This window comes from Sarcophilus harrisii, chromosome 3 (assembly GCF_902635505.1).
Source record: "Sarcophilus harrisii chromosome 3, mSarHar1.11, whole genome shotgun sequence".
Lineage (NCBI taxonomy): Eukaryota > Metazoa > Chordata > Mammalia > Dasyuromorphia > Dasyuridae > Sarcophilus > Sarcophilus harrisii.
Genome location: NC_045428.1, coordinates 355919908 through 355935230, shown reverse-complemented (window position 1 = coordinate 355935230; position 15323 = coordinate 355919908). Strand labels below are relative to the sequence as shown.

The window sequence follows — 15323 nt, the reverse complement described above, 5'->3', positions numbered from 1 at the left end:
GCCGTTCCTTGAATAAGACATTCCATCTCCTGACTCTAGGCATTTTCAGGTTGTTCCTCATGCCTGGAATGCTCTCTTTCCTCCTGTCTTCCTTGTTTTCCTTCAAGTCCTAGATAAAATCCCACTTTCTTCAGGAAGCTTTTTCCCATTCCTTCATAATTATAGTACCATCTCTCTGTTGATTAGCTTCAACTTATCCTGTATAAATCCTGATGAGATGATAATGGGGGATGATATGATAATGGGGGAGCATGCTGGCTTGCTCATTAGATGTGAGCTCCTCAAGCACAGGGTGCGTCTTTTGGCTTTGATTACCACAGTGTCTGGTACATAGTAGGAGCATAATGAATGTATGACTGACAAATAACTGACTGATGTAAAATGTTACAAGCACATACATATACATACACACACAAATCGTTATACAAATAGATACATGCATATGCAAACAAGTGTAAGTGTATACATGAGTATACAATGAAGATGTATGTATGTGTAAGCATATAAATATTCAAAGAGAGGATAAAGATTAGGCCTGTGCTTTTATAGGGGTAAGGAGTTTTCAGGTTAGAAAGTACCTCTACTAATGCAGGTAAAACACTTTGCTACAATTTGTAGTACTAGAGTGTAGTTTAGGGTACTGAGAGTTAAATTACTTGTCCAGGGTCAGAAAATAAGCACGTTTCAGTATGAACCCAGTTCTTTGTGGATCTAAAAAAAGGTTGCCTGATCAAAGACAAAAAAAAAAACAACAAACCCATTAAAATTATAATTACTAACCAGTCAATAAAAAGTTATATTGAAAAAGACTTTCTTTTGCCAACTTGCCTTAGATTTAATAGTTTATGTAGTATAAAAATATGAAAATAATGCTTGCAAGATTTCATCTAAAGTTTGATGTTATATTAAGATTTTTAAAATTCAATTTTAAGTTCCAAATTTTCTTCTTCCTACTTCCCCTCCCCATCCATTAAAAAAGCAAAAGAAGCCCAAACTTACAAATATGTGTAATCTAAAAAAACAAATTCCAACATTATTCATATGCCTTGTATGTGTATACATACATAAGTGTGTACATATATATTTATTTAGATGAGTGTGTGTGTGTACTGAGTCTTATACCTTAATTTGTATTAAGTCTATCACCTCAGAAGTAGAGAATATGTTCTACCATGACTCCTATAGTACTACAGGTGATTCTACCATGTTGATCAGAGTTCCTAAGTCTTTCGAAGTTGTTTGTCTTTATGTGACTATTTATATATATTTTTTTCTTTTCATTTCATTTTGTAATAGTTCATATAAGCCTTTTCAATTTTTTCTGAAACTACTCATCATATCTTACAGCGCATATTCCATAATTTATTCAGCCATTCTGAATCAATGGACACTTTTTCAGTTTCCAGTTCTTTGTCACCACAAAAAGAGTTGTTATTATTATTATATTATTATAGTTCATTATATATTATAAATTATAGTTTACATTATTAATTATTATAGTTCACATAGGTCCTTTTCTTCTTTCTTTGATCTCTTTGGTAAATAAATTTAGTAGTGGCATCACTGGGTCAAAGGGTATGTACAGTTTTTTGAGCATAATTCTAAACTGCTTTTCAGAATCATTGGACCAATTCAGAACTCCACCAACAGTACATTAATATATCTACTTTCGCAAAGCTCTTCCTGAATTTGTAATTTTCCTTTTTTTTTTTTTTTTTGGCTAATTTTAGTTGAGTTTAAGGTAGTCATATTAAGATGTTTAACATGAATACTACATAAGGAAAATCATTAAACATGGAAATTTGAAAGAAAATGCTATTTGAAAATTACCTTTCTAACAATAAGCCCTGTACTTACATGAGATACAATTCTGTAACTACTTAAATGCATTAAAAGTATTGATGAAGTAGTTTTAGTACCAAAAGGGATTGCCTAGATCATCTAATCAACTTGTGCATTTTACAGATGAGGAAAACAGCTCTGAAAAGAGAAGTAATCTGCCCAGAGTTGGACTTCCAATGAGAAGCAGAGAGGATTAAGACTTTGGCACAATATTCTTATTACCACACTGCTTCCTAGATTAATAAACTCCCATCTCAATGCCTACTTCATTTACTGCGGCTACCAAAAAGGAATCTGACTATAAAGTGATAACTGAAGTGAGGTTTAGGATACAATTCTGAACATTGAATTAGGAGTTGTGCGTTCTAGAATGTGTTCTCAGCTCCTATGTGGCCCAATTCAGGCTATGTTCCCAAATGTTAGATGATTTATACAACTAGAACCCAGTCTGATTGTCAATCTTATACTTAAGGAGGACATGAATAAGATTTGCAAATCTCAAGCAAGACACTTTTTCAACTGAGGCTAAGGAATTTTAGATGCTTTCCCCTCCTAATTTATAAGAATTCCACTAATATAAGGAGAAAATTAGCTATATCCTTTTCCTTCTTAGAAGACACTGCCACCTTTTCAGAGAAGCATTTATTACACTGAACAAAGCAACTTCACTTCTAGCGCTGTATAATTCAATGTGTGACAATCTGAAGCACTTCTAAGTTTCCTTTGATATGTATAAATAACAAGTGATAAAATTTATTTTCTCTTATTCAATGAATTTTCATGACAAAGGCTCTGCAATAAAAAACAACAACAAAAAAAAACAACAACCCAAAGATATAATCTCAATCCCAAATTAGTAAATATTAATTGAAGGATTATATCATGATTAGGTCTGAGAAACAAATAATATTCCTACAACCATAAACAGAAGGAAAACAACAACAAAATGCACAATGAATCTTGAATAGCATTATCTAAAATAAAAACATGATAATTTTGCTATGGCTATGTTTGTTATAAATTGTTGTTTGATTTTTATTCAACTGTAATTTTACTTAATTTATTTTACTTAACATTTTGCTTATAAGATCAGGTAAATACCAACTGTATATACTTTTAGAGACATTTAAAAACACAGCTGCTGAACAGAATTCTATTTTATGGAGCTACAATGTTTCTAAGACTTTACAGTAAATAACAGCAATGCAACACATTCTATCATCTTTTCTAATATCTAAGTCACATGGACTTTTGAATGCTGCAAATAGAAAATAATAAAAAGTAGGCTGATTTTTCTAAAGTCAACAAGAAAAATAATATCTTACTTCCAAATTATGTATGAAATCTGTAACATGATTGGGGGAGAATAATAATTTTGGATTAAAATGTACCCCCTGCCATAAAAATGGAATCACCTCTCCCTTAGGAGGATGATAAATAAAATTCCTTAGGAATTTCACTGTCTTTAAGACAAGGTTTTGTTTTTTAAGTGCTATGCGAGATATATGTGTGCTTGTCACACACAAGACAAAATAAATAGGCAGGTACAGATAAAAGAGGCTATAATAAAAATAAACACTGAAATGTCAACAGCAGCAACAACAACAACAACAAAAATTCCAAGCAATTTGCTAATGAATGCTGCATTGGATACTGATTGGAAGCTATTGTTTCCATTAAGAAAAATGGTAGCTACTGGCACCCACAGTAAAATTTGAAAATACAATCTGCTTAATCATCTATCTTACAACTTAAGATCCATAGAGGTTGGGATGTATTTTTATTATAGAAGATGCACAATGGTTCTTGTATTTATTTTCAGATTTTCATGAGAATTATTTTTCTTGAAATTTACTGAATCAATTATTGATTTTAAGAATAATTCTCTCCAAATTAGTTAAAACTAAAGTAATCAGGAAGTAAATACCCACTACATAATGGTATATCCTAATCTTGACAATGAAGAATTAGGAATATATTGAAGAGAAAACTGGGGGGAGGGAATATAATTAACATTACAGTAAGGTACCTCTGAATGACCTATATAGAACTTTGATATAGAAATTATTCCTATTATCATAAAGATTTGTACAATCTGTTACACTAAAAATATTTATTTCAACAAGATGGATATAGTTTTAGCTTTCAACTGTTTCAAACTATAGAGAAATCTTTCATGTACTAAAGTAATTATTAACTTATTTTGTTAAGTATGAAGTTTTTTCAGTTGTACACTGTCCCACTTTATACATTATTTGAGGGAAAAATGAAATCATCATCTACCTATAATTTTTGAAATTGGGAGAAGAATATTTACCACAGGTAAACATATTGTAGGCAATTTTTGGATGGACCTGTACTGTTTGTTTAAACTATTCATTCCAAATGGATTTAAGGTGCTCATACGAGAAGAATGTCACAGCTTTTCAAGAAAAGCAGTTCTTTGCCAAAGGAAGTTGCAAAAAAATACTCAGCAAGATAAAGGGTATTTAATGATTCTGTGGAAAATAATTTTTCTGCTCTAGGTGAGCAGAGTATTTAGTAGTGTCAGGATCAATAAATCAATTATTAAGCAATGATAATATGCTTACCAAGTGGTAGGCAATGTGTTATGGCTGTCAATATAAAAACAAAGGTGGTATGGTTCTGCTGGGTGGAGGATGCCAGAAGGGGAGCAGCAGGACGCTGAATCTTCTACAATGCACATTATTATCTTCTTGACCTTTATGGGGCAGGTTCAAGGGCATCAGAAGTTAGTTCCACACTGCTGTTATCTTTAATGGTAAGAAACTGGCCTAGGTGAAGAAGCATGTCTGCAGTATAGGAGTGACTGGGAGTTTTAGAGTCAGAATGGATTGGTGCTGATTTAAGTGGAAACAGAAGTTGTCTCCTGACTGGCATTTGACTCAGACCAGCAGGTAACCACAAGTAATGAGATGTTAATATTAGTGACAAAAAGCTGTTAATGCAGAAGTTGGCACTCAGTGGCAGACAACGGATATGCTCCTGGAGGTCGGCTTCATTGACTTAGCTTGCTAAGCTATGAGTGGTCAGTCATATCTGGGAACAGCTGGTGGAGAGTACCTTATACTTATACAGGGGCTAGAGAGGGAAATGTCCACCCTTGCCTTTGGCCATAATCACACTGTCCTTGTGGGAGACAATCCATACATAAGGGAAAGGCAGCAGGACCTCTGGCAGCCAAGAAAACAATATACTATATACCAATGAGAAGATTAATCCTGGCAACTGGGACTAGAGTTGTAGAAAGGAGCATGGTCCTAGGAACTACCCTCCCAGAAGAGATGCTGGGCCCAGAGGAGGGCAACATCGAGGCTTCTTTAGCAGACAAAAGATGCCGAGTCTCTGGTCTCTCCAAGATTGCCAGTGCCTGACTGCCGCATCTAATGGCCTTTCTCAGGCCTTGTTGAAATTGATTCTCTGTAACATTTGGCTCTGTTGACTGCCTTCCCCTTCTGTATATGCTCTTCTCTCCAAGTTTTCTGACTGATCTCTCTGTTCTCTTCTTGCCCATCTGTTTCTTATCACTCTCTTTTGTTGGATCTTCATCAATGTTGTCAGTCACTATTGGTGTTCCCCAAGACTCTGGACTCAGTCCTCCTCTACTATCTCTCCATTCATGTGCCGGCTTGGTCAAAACAAACAGCACCATGACCCCGATCTCCCCTTGAGACCCTGATGGAGATAGCTCTGAACCTTGAGCCCAGACACCTTGAGATTAGATTCTCTAATAGCCAGACATGCTTCTAAGCCCAGCCTCCACAACCAGTATGAAGGGACAAATCATAGCAGGAAGGAGGGCCACCTCTTCATTACCTCCACTGACTAACAGGCTGTTAGGCAGTGAATGGAGCCTTGGAAGTGACAGCACGAGATAAGGAAGCAACTTTTGTGGGGAAGAGGCCAGCCATCCCCACCAATCGTCACTGACAGCACAGGAAAGCATTCCAAGAGAGAGACAGGAGGATACACGTGCTAAGCAAATAAAACTACCATCTTTAATGACCATTTCCCCTCAGATTTAATGGAGAACGCCCAGGGCCTTATACGTTGAGAATGGCAGGTAATGCTTCCAGGGGCCTTCATCCTGTTAGAATACATCCTCTGCACAGCGTTGCCCAGAAACTGCTCCTACAGGTGCTACAGCCAAAGCTAATGAAGATTGAGAAAAGAGCCTGAACATTGATTAAGGCATTTAATACTTAATGATTGAATGGTGCTAGAAAGATAATTTGGAATCAGATTGTGTAGAGCCTTTAAATACCAAACAGCATTTCGCATTCAATTTTTAGAGATAATAGAAAACCACTAGAGTTGACAGAATAGGGAAGTCATATAGTCACATCAAAAGAAAATTACTTTGGCACTGGTGTGTAGTATGGATTGGAATCATGATACTTGAGTTGGGAAGCCAATTAGAAAGCTCCTTCTGGAATGCTGTATATCTGTAATTGCTGCACTAATAAGAAAAAAACTATCATTTGGTGGATCACTTGAGCTCATGAGCTCTGAGCTACAGTGGATTCAGCAAATCTGGTATTTGCATTAAATTTGGCACCAAACTAGTAACTCCCCTAGGGACAGAACGAGTAAGCATGAATCATCCCAGGTCCGAAAGGGAGAGTAGCCAAAGCTTTTGAATTTACCAATGACTATACTTCTAGTGTGGGCAAGATTGGAAAACCCAGACTCCACAGGAAGAAAAAAAAAAAGGCTCTTGTAATCATCCAGGTAAGAAGCAATAGGGGCCGATCTAGAGTGATGACTATGAGTTAGAGAAAAGATTTCCAATATGAATTTGGGTAAAGAGTCTTGCAAGATTGAGCAGATGAGTATCATGATAATGGAAAATAAGGAATTGGGATTTATACTGAGATTATAAAAGTGGACTGAAAGGATGGTGGTGCCTTTGGCAGGAATAGGGAAAGTCTGGAAGGGGTGTTCTGAGAAAAAATAATGAATTCAATTCTGGACGTAATGAATTTAGGATGTCAGTAGTCAGCTCAGGTGCCACCTACAAATAAGTTTTCCTGGTGTCCTCTGGTGCTCGTGCCTCCTTTCTATGCATACATTTAATCTACTTTGTATGTATGATGTTTAAAGACACAGGAACCTTTATGTGTACGTGCAAAGTTTTAGAGGAAAAGACCTGTTTTGGATTTTTTCTTTGAATCTTCAGTATTCAGAATAGTGTCTGGCACACAATTACTTAATAAATACTTTTTGAATGCTTAATTAATGAAAAAAAATTCAAACAAAGGACTTACCCTAACCAGGAAGGGTGTAATATACTTAAAAAGAAGTCAAAAACAAGATGAGCAATCAGATATTTCCCTTTTTTCCCTCAAAAAAATTCTAGAATTGGATTTAAATTAAAAATCACTGACACAGATATGTTCATTATGCTTTCATTGTACACCACTATAGGGGAAATGTAATTCCCCCAAACATAAATCCGTAGAAAGGTAATACAAAAGAATCCCAAAGCTGAAATTCCTTTTAGATCTGTTAGCATTTTCATCAGACTCTCAGAACTTGGATTGTACCTCTGATAAAGCTGAACAAAAATTGTTATTTTCTTGGTGTTGCTGTGGTTGTGTGTGTGTATGCCTGTGCATTTCCAATCATTTTTCGGAATGAAGGGATAAATAATTTATTTCCTTTAAAAAAACTATTTCAAGTCATTTGCTCAAGGTAAATAATCCCTCAGAATAGAATAACACCTAGATCTAAGAAGTCTCCAACCATTCTAGTTTTAATAAAACATTGTCTTCCCAATATGAGTTTTAGAATTCTGAGATTCCTCAATAGTAAACTGACAGATATAGGATTGATAACCTCCTATAATTTAAAAAATATCATACAATCTAAAGGGCTATCATAAGGCCCTGAGGATGACTGACTAGGAAGAAGTGACTAATGTCCTAAGGCTTTGCCTGGGGCCTATAATCTTACCCAATAATTATTCACAACCTCCTAGAAAAGCCGGCAGCTAAAACTGTGATTGTTATTTGGAATTAAATACCTTGAAAATTTATAAAAACCAACTTCTTTCTACAATTTTGGTGTTTGTTTAATTCACATATATCGTTAGAGAATTAGCAGAAGGAATAATGATTCTGCTAATTCTCTAATCTGTTTCATCAGCTGCTTTCTATTGAATTTATAAAGAAGTATTTTAATACTAAAAAAAAAGTAGAGCAGAAAAGTGAAAAGAGTTAATGATAACAGGAAAGAACGTAATAATGGAAATGAGTTCAGTAAATTTACAATTATATAGGAATACAGATGTTTTATATACATATATGTACACAACTATATCATGACTTTTCCCTTTATAAATATAAACATTTACAAACATTAATTCAAATATTTAGTAAGGAGGAAGAGGATAAAACAAAATCTCCTGCAATCACATGCTTATTTTATTGATCCTATAACTTTTTCCAATTTATGTTCATTAAAAAATTCTATCTATCCTGTAAATCTCTCTTTAGAGCTTTATTTCTAATGTTAACTTCTGAAACTCTCTTCTCTCTGCCCATAACTTTGTCTAATTCAATAGTACAAAAAGCTAAGAGTAATAGTAATATATCCTGGATATTAGAGACATTTGAAACAATTTTTTTTCTTCTGTAACCTATAATTTTCTTTATCCACTGATTATATTGGTGTAAAAGCTATTTATATAGAACTTTAAATGGATCTATTTTATCTTGTGATTATCTCTTTGATATACCTTATCTAATTCTCCTCTAATTGTTTAAAGGTATGACCTTTAATATTTAAATTGCATATTCATTTTGAATTTTTTTGTCATATGGTATAAGATGTTTTTTGAAAACTAATTTTTTCCAACTGTTTTAGTAAGAATTTCTAATTTTTCCATCAATTCTTGATAAATAGGAATTTTACTCCTGAGTAATTTATATTCTTAGGTGTATGAAACATTAGGTTGAATTCAAGTTTTAAAATTCTTTAGTTTCTTCCACTGATTTATTTTAATATTTTTAATGCAGTACCCAGATAATTTTAAGATTAGTGCTTTCGAGTAGATGCCTCTACTCACAGCAGGGCTACCTAACCAGATTAAAATGTTTTTGGGAAATGTTTAATAAAATAAATACAATATAACACAGAAAATGTTAACTTGTGATTTTCTAAGTCAATATGCAATCTGCATCTCTCTGCAGGAATAGCTTCTATTTGAGTTTGACATCACTTCTTTAGAATAATATTTGAGATTTTGAAACAGCAGTCTGCTTCCACTATTATTATTTATCTTCATTAGTATCTTTGAGATTCTAGACTTGCTCCTCTGATTGGATTTTGTTATTATTTATCTAGAATAGTCTGCTAAAGCACTAAATGTATATGGTAAAAGATTCAGTTGTCATTTTTATTGTACTGGTATAGCCCAGTTTTAAGAACAGAATATCAAGCCTATTATTTAAGTAGCTATTTCTTTCAATTGTTCTGCAATTGTATCTATATAAATCTTGAGTGTATCTTGGTAGACTGATTCTCAAGTATTCTATGCATGTTATGGCTGTTTTGAGTAGGACATCTCTTTCTATTATTTCCTCCTAGATTTTGTTACTGCTATGGAAAAACTGTTAATTTATTTTGTATACTGCTATTTTATTGCAGCTAACTCAACATATGCAGTCAAAAGTCATTTTTAATAAATAAGTTGTCATATGATAGAACAGTTCCCAAAATAAGAATAATAAACTATTAATAATTGCATAAAATGTTTCTGAAAATCAAAACATCTATGAGGTTTCACCTTATACAGGGCAAACTAGCAAAGATACTAAAAGACAGTTCTAGTCAATGTTGAAGGAATTGTGGAAAGAAAACACAATAATACATTATTTGTGGAGTTGTGAATTGATTCACTAATTCTATATGGAATTCAGAATTAAGTTAAAAGTAACAAATTAAGCTAAAAGTAATGAATGCCCAGAAACTTTATCCAATTCTATATCAAGAAATCAAAAATGAGGGGGAAAGGCCCCTCAAACAACAAAATATTTATAGCAGCATTTGGGATTCCTCCTCTGAAACCACCCATGACTTTTGCCTTATCTTGTCAAGTTTAGGCCATCTCCATGACACACCCTCTTCAGTTGGATCAATAATCTAGAATCATACACCCATTCTGACAAGTAATTTTTGCCTCCTGTTGCCAGGGTTCAGGTATTTATTCAATTCACCATTTCCATGCAATATTAAAGTGAATATAGCACCCCACTTCACTGCATTTCTAACTCTCCTCTACTTCTTTCCCATTAGAACCATAAGCTTTTTAAAGGCACAGAACCGTTTAGCTTAATTGTGTGTTTCCTGACACAGCACAGAGCTTGGCTCAGAGTAAGAATTTAATAAAGGCACTCTCTCTGTCTCTCTTTTTTTTTCTCTCTCTGTGTATCTTTCTCTCTTGTCTCTTTCCTCTCTGTGTCTGTGTCTCTCTGTGTCTCTGTGTCTCTGTCTCTCTCTCTCTCTCTCTCTCTCTCTCTCTCTCTCTCTCTCTCTCTCTCTCTCTCTCTGAAACAAAGTTGATTTCCATCAATCAGGCCAGGGGTTGACAAAGTTTAGCTAAAAGGCCATTTAAAAAATTATAAAAACCATTCTTAGCTCATGGGTACAAAAGCATTTGGTAGCTTGATTTAGCTGTCATTTGCTTCCTCAATTAGACAATGAATAAATTAGATGAACATAATGCAATGATTGCCACATAAGAAATAATGAATATAAAGAATATGGAAAAGTACAGGAAGACAAATTGATGCAAAGTACAATATGCTGAAAAGAATAAAATAATATTCAAAATGACAATAATGTAAGTCAAAAGAAAAGTAACAACAAAATAGAAACAATGCTATGAAATGATGACCAAGTCTGGCCCCCCCAAAATAGATATGAGAATGCACAATTGACTTGACTGATATTTTAGTTTTGCTTAATTATTTTTTCTTTTTCATTATTTGTTATACAGGATGGTTCTTTGGATTAGCTATAGACGAGAGATATGTTATTAGGAAATGGAGAGAAAAAACCAAAAGCTAGGAACAAGACTTATTTTTTCCTGACCTTTAAGTATTCATTTTATAGAGGTATTTTTTGAAAGTCTTAATTAAGGGAAAAGAATACTGGTTTGGGAATGTGAAGACACAAGCTTTAATTCTAACTGTGACAATATCTTTAATTCACAGAAACACAAGATGACAAAGTTAGAGCAGAAGTGACTGATCTGAGAGGTTATTGAGTACAACTTAGCATTTTTACAAATGAAACTGAGAGATTGAGTGACTTGCCCATGGTTATACAGAGAGAGAATCCAAAATGTGATCTCCCTGACTCCAAGTATAGAAGTTAATCTACTAGATACTTAGCTGTCCTCAATTCAACACAGTTCAAATGACATTAGACAGCTTTGATGTACTGAGACACTATGTTTGGCATAACAGATACAAAGACAAAATACAAACAGACAAAATACAAACAATCTTTTTTCTTGGGGAGCTAAAATTCTAGAGTGTAGGATGTTAGATGGAATAATTAGCTACATGACTAGGCAAATTACTTAACCCATTGGCAAAATGAACAGTAGATCCCTAAGGTTCTTTGCAACTATAGAAATTAAATGATTCCATTCAAACCATATAACTTAGTTCTTGATTTCAATCTCTCCTTTATCATTTACTTTTCTTCTTTCTTTGTTTTATGTCCAATCTACTTAATTGAAGAAAAACCACATCTATCACTTTCTGTCCTTTTTGGATTGTTATGTATTATTTTCTATATATCTAGTTTATATACTATGATGTCTTTCAGGCCCTAAATCTAGGACAAAGCTCTGTGACAAGAGTTAAAAATCTGCTCCAATCTTTTCACTACCAATTCAAAGACTGTATTGCTTGTGTCTACAAAAGATTTTGATCTTTCATGATTACACATGCTATTTGATGAATTACAAAACAAAATGACATGAAAAGCAGAATTCTCTGGAACTGAAAATTTACACGATAAGCCGAAATGTTAAACTATCCTTAAGACTTAGATTATAGCCTATCTTTATGTCTTAGGATTTATACTATGGAACCCTACTGCAAATTTAAAAGGGGATGAATTATCAATGTTTTTCTCCAATTTTAATTTAACTTAAAAGATTTGAGGAAATAGTCACAGTAACTCATTTGGAAGTTTAATAGCTAATGTTCTTTCAAGGTTATAAGTATGCCACATACATAATGTGGCATTATATATTATATATATGTATAATAATATACAATATATAATGTCACATATATATAATAGGTGGAAAAGAAACTTGGTTTTTAGTGGAATATAGCACTTATTTATGTATCATTAGATGCTAAACAAAAGTGTGCTATTAACTTTGTGATCCATGATACAGGCATTATTTTTGTTGATACAAATTGAAATTTTAAATTAATTAAATGTTGTGTTTAAAATAGAGGCATATATTTAATTATAATTTCTGGTGGAACTATGTCCTTTCTTAATGGCACATTCTGATACCTGCTATATTGTTACCACCAATGGAAGTCAATGATTTAGGTAGAGTCTTCAGCATATAACCGGCATGAAGGACTGTAACAAGTGACTATAGAATTAATTGAATAATATTTTTGTCTATTTGATAACATCTATTTTTTAAAATATGCAGTAGTCAAATATCTTTTATATTAACTGAAAATCAAATCTATTCAGAGAAAGAGGACAAATATATATGTTCAAAATGCGAGGGGAAAAACAAAGTGAGAGAGAGAGGGAAAGAGACAGAGAGAAAAAATTCTATACTTACCTCAGGAAAGGAACTGATGAACCCAAAACAATCTTCCAAGGTCCACTGCTCACCAGCGAGATCAAATCTCTCAAATGTTTTATTATATCTTTATAATTCCTGGCCTATATAGTAAGAGAGCACCTCTTTTTTTCTGTATACAAAACAAAACAAGTACACATATTCATTTAAGAATACTTTTTCAAATTTAGAAAATTTCATTAAGACTTTGGATTATTTATTACTTTTTATTTATAAAACAGAAATAAGCTATTGGCAAGAAGTTCCATAATGACACAATAAAGAAAGTAAGTATAGTAAAAACAATTAACAAATTTAACAAATATAAAAACAATTAACCTGGTCTATAAGAGAATCACTTCTTATCCTCTCTCTTCCCATTTCTACAAGTACACACTTCCTCCCCTTTTCTTTCATTACACTACACATTAGGGGCATCTGAAGAAAAAGCACAATTCACTTAATCTCTTATAAAATATGACACATTTTTAATGAGACTTTAAAATGAAGACCAGAAATTTCTGCATATTAAATATTGTTTTTATCCAATATTAAAACTGGAAAGGCATAAAGTAGTTAGGAAAAATGTTTTTCATAGTCTATGAATTTTTACCTTCATTGCATTCTTGAATGCCCCAAATAGCAATTATCTAGGTAGATTGAGAAACATTTGAGAAGGAATAGGAGAAAAAGGATCATTCTCATGGAGGATGGGTCACTTTTCAGGGGTCCTCAAACTTTTAAAATAGGGGGCCAGTTCACTGTTCCTCAGACTGTTGGAGGGCCAGACTATAGTAAAAACAAAAACTTTGTTTTGTGGGCCTTTAAATAAACAAACTTCATAGCCCTGGGTGAGGGGGATAAACGTCCTCAGCTGCCGCATCTGACCCTCGGGTTGTAGTTTGAGGACCCATAATAGGAATCATGGCCAACTTGGAGAAATACCAGGCGATAGTTTTGTGTCCTATAAAGAACACAAATGTGTCAGATTTGAAGGATTTAAAAATATCTTCTTGTGCTGACCTTCATTATATCAAAATTTTATAAACAGTATTTACAATTTTATATACTCTCAGTGAACTTGGTCCCTGTGTAAACATGGGCAAGCCTCAATTCACTCTTCTTTAAAACAAGGAAGCTGCAAGAGTATAAACTACTGGGAGAAAAAATTCCTTCTTCAACAAAAATTGAGGAAAAAATCAAAATACATTTTGTCAGGCATGAAGTTAAACCACCATTTTGGGCCACATAAGTTTACATAAATAATAAATCTACAATGATATAAATATACATGGTCACATTATTAAAAACAATTAAAAGAGATTTACTAAACAAGCTAGAGTTGAACACGAAATATAAAATGATAATTTGAGTTCTATAAAACTAAAAATCTTTTGTATAAAAAAAAAAATCAAAGTAGAAAGAAAGGAAAAAAAAAATCTTGATTAGAAAACTTTCAAAGATCCCTGTATTATGAGATTGTATCTTAAGGGAAATGATACAAATATTTAAGAACAAAAGTCATTCCTCTACAGATAGACAGTCAAAGGATTTGAAGGATCTGGAGAGGGAGAATTACAATTATCAATGACAATATAATAACAAGGTCCAACTCACTCACTAATAATAAGAAAAACAATTAAATATTGAAATTTTACCCCATACTAATCAAAGTGGAAAAGATGATGGAAGACTGAAGTAGTCAGTGTTAGAGGGTAAATGGAAAGGCAGTTACAAAAATACACAGCTTGTGGACCCATGTCTTGGTCCAAACATTCCAAACTAATTTGGATTTTTGTGAGAAAAATCACTAAACTGGTTATATTTTTTGCATCAGTGATTTTACTGTACTGCAAGGAAAACAAAGACAGAAAAGACATATATAATAAAATATTCATGTAGGCATTTTTAAATGATAGCAACAACGGAAACAATGTAGGAGCCCATCAACTGAAGGATAGGTGGTCAAAACTTTGTGGTATATGCATGTTCTAGAAATGATGAATATGAGGAATTCAGAAAAGTACAGAAGATTTGTATGAATGGTCTGAAAAGGAAGTATGTAGAATAAGGGGAATAATATTTAAAATGACTACATTAATGAAAATGAAAGCAACACTGACAGGCAACTGGACCCTGAGTAAATATAATGACCAATACAGTACAATAAAACTGATAATGAAATGTCATTCTTATTTATCTGTACAGAAGTACAGGGCCATGGCACAGAATTTTTCTCATTTGGTCAAATACAGTTGTCAGGTTGACTGGTTTTGTTTAACATATATAAAAGCATTTTGGAAAATAACTGCTAAATTTTTAAAAAAAAACATTAATACAACAAAAGAATTAAAATAGGGAGAATGAATTATATGATTTCAAAGGACTATTCTAAACCTAGCTTTATGATATCATACTCCCAAGAACCTTTCTAAATTTGAATTATTATAGAAAACTTTCTAATATTCATTGAGTGAAATGAACAGTTTCATTTTCTACAATCTGTATCCAGTAATTACTCTTACAGTTTCCATCTTAAGCACATCAGACTTTTAAAAAGTGTCAGAAAATGAAAATCATTACTCTAAAAATCTTTAAAAATAAATCATTTAAATGTAGGTATTAT

General features: G+C 33.0%; 1 protein-coding gene across 5 annotated transcripts in view; it reads right to left on the bottom strand.

Moving 5' to 3' along the window:
• Positions 1 to 12830, bottom strand: part of MBD5 (methyl-CpG binding domain protein 5) — a 130710-nt gene extending 117880 nt beyond the window's left edge. For all 5 annotated transcript variants that reach the window (XM_031960044.1, XM_031960046.1, XM_031960040.1 and 2 more), the window contains exon 1: positions 12698 to 12830. The gene's annotated coding sequence lies outside the window, so the exon portion shown is untranslated. The remainder of the gene's footprint in view (positions 1 to 12697) is intronic.
• Between the last annotated feature and the right edge of the window lie 2493 nt (positions 12831 to 15323).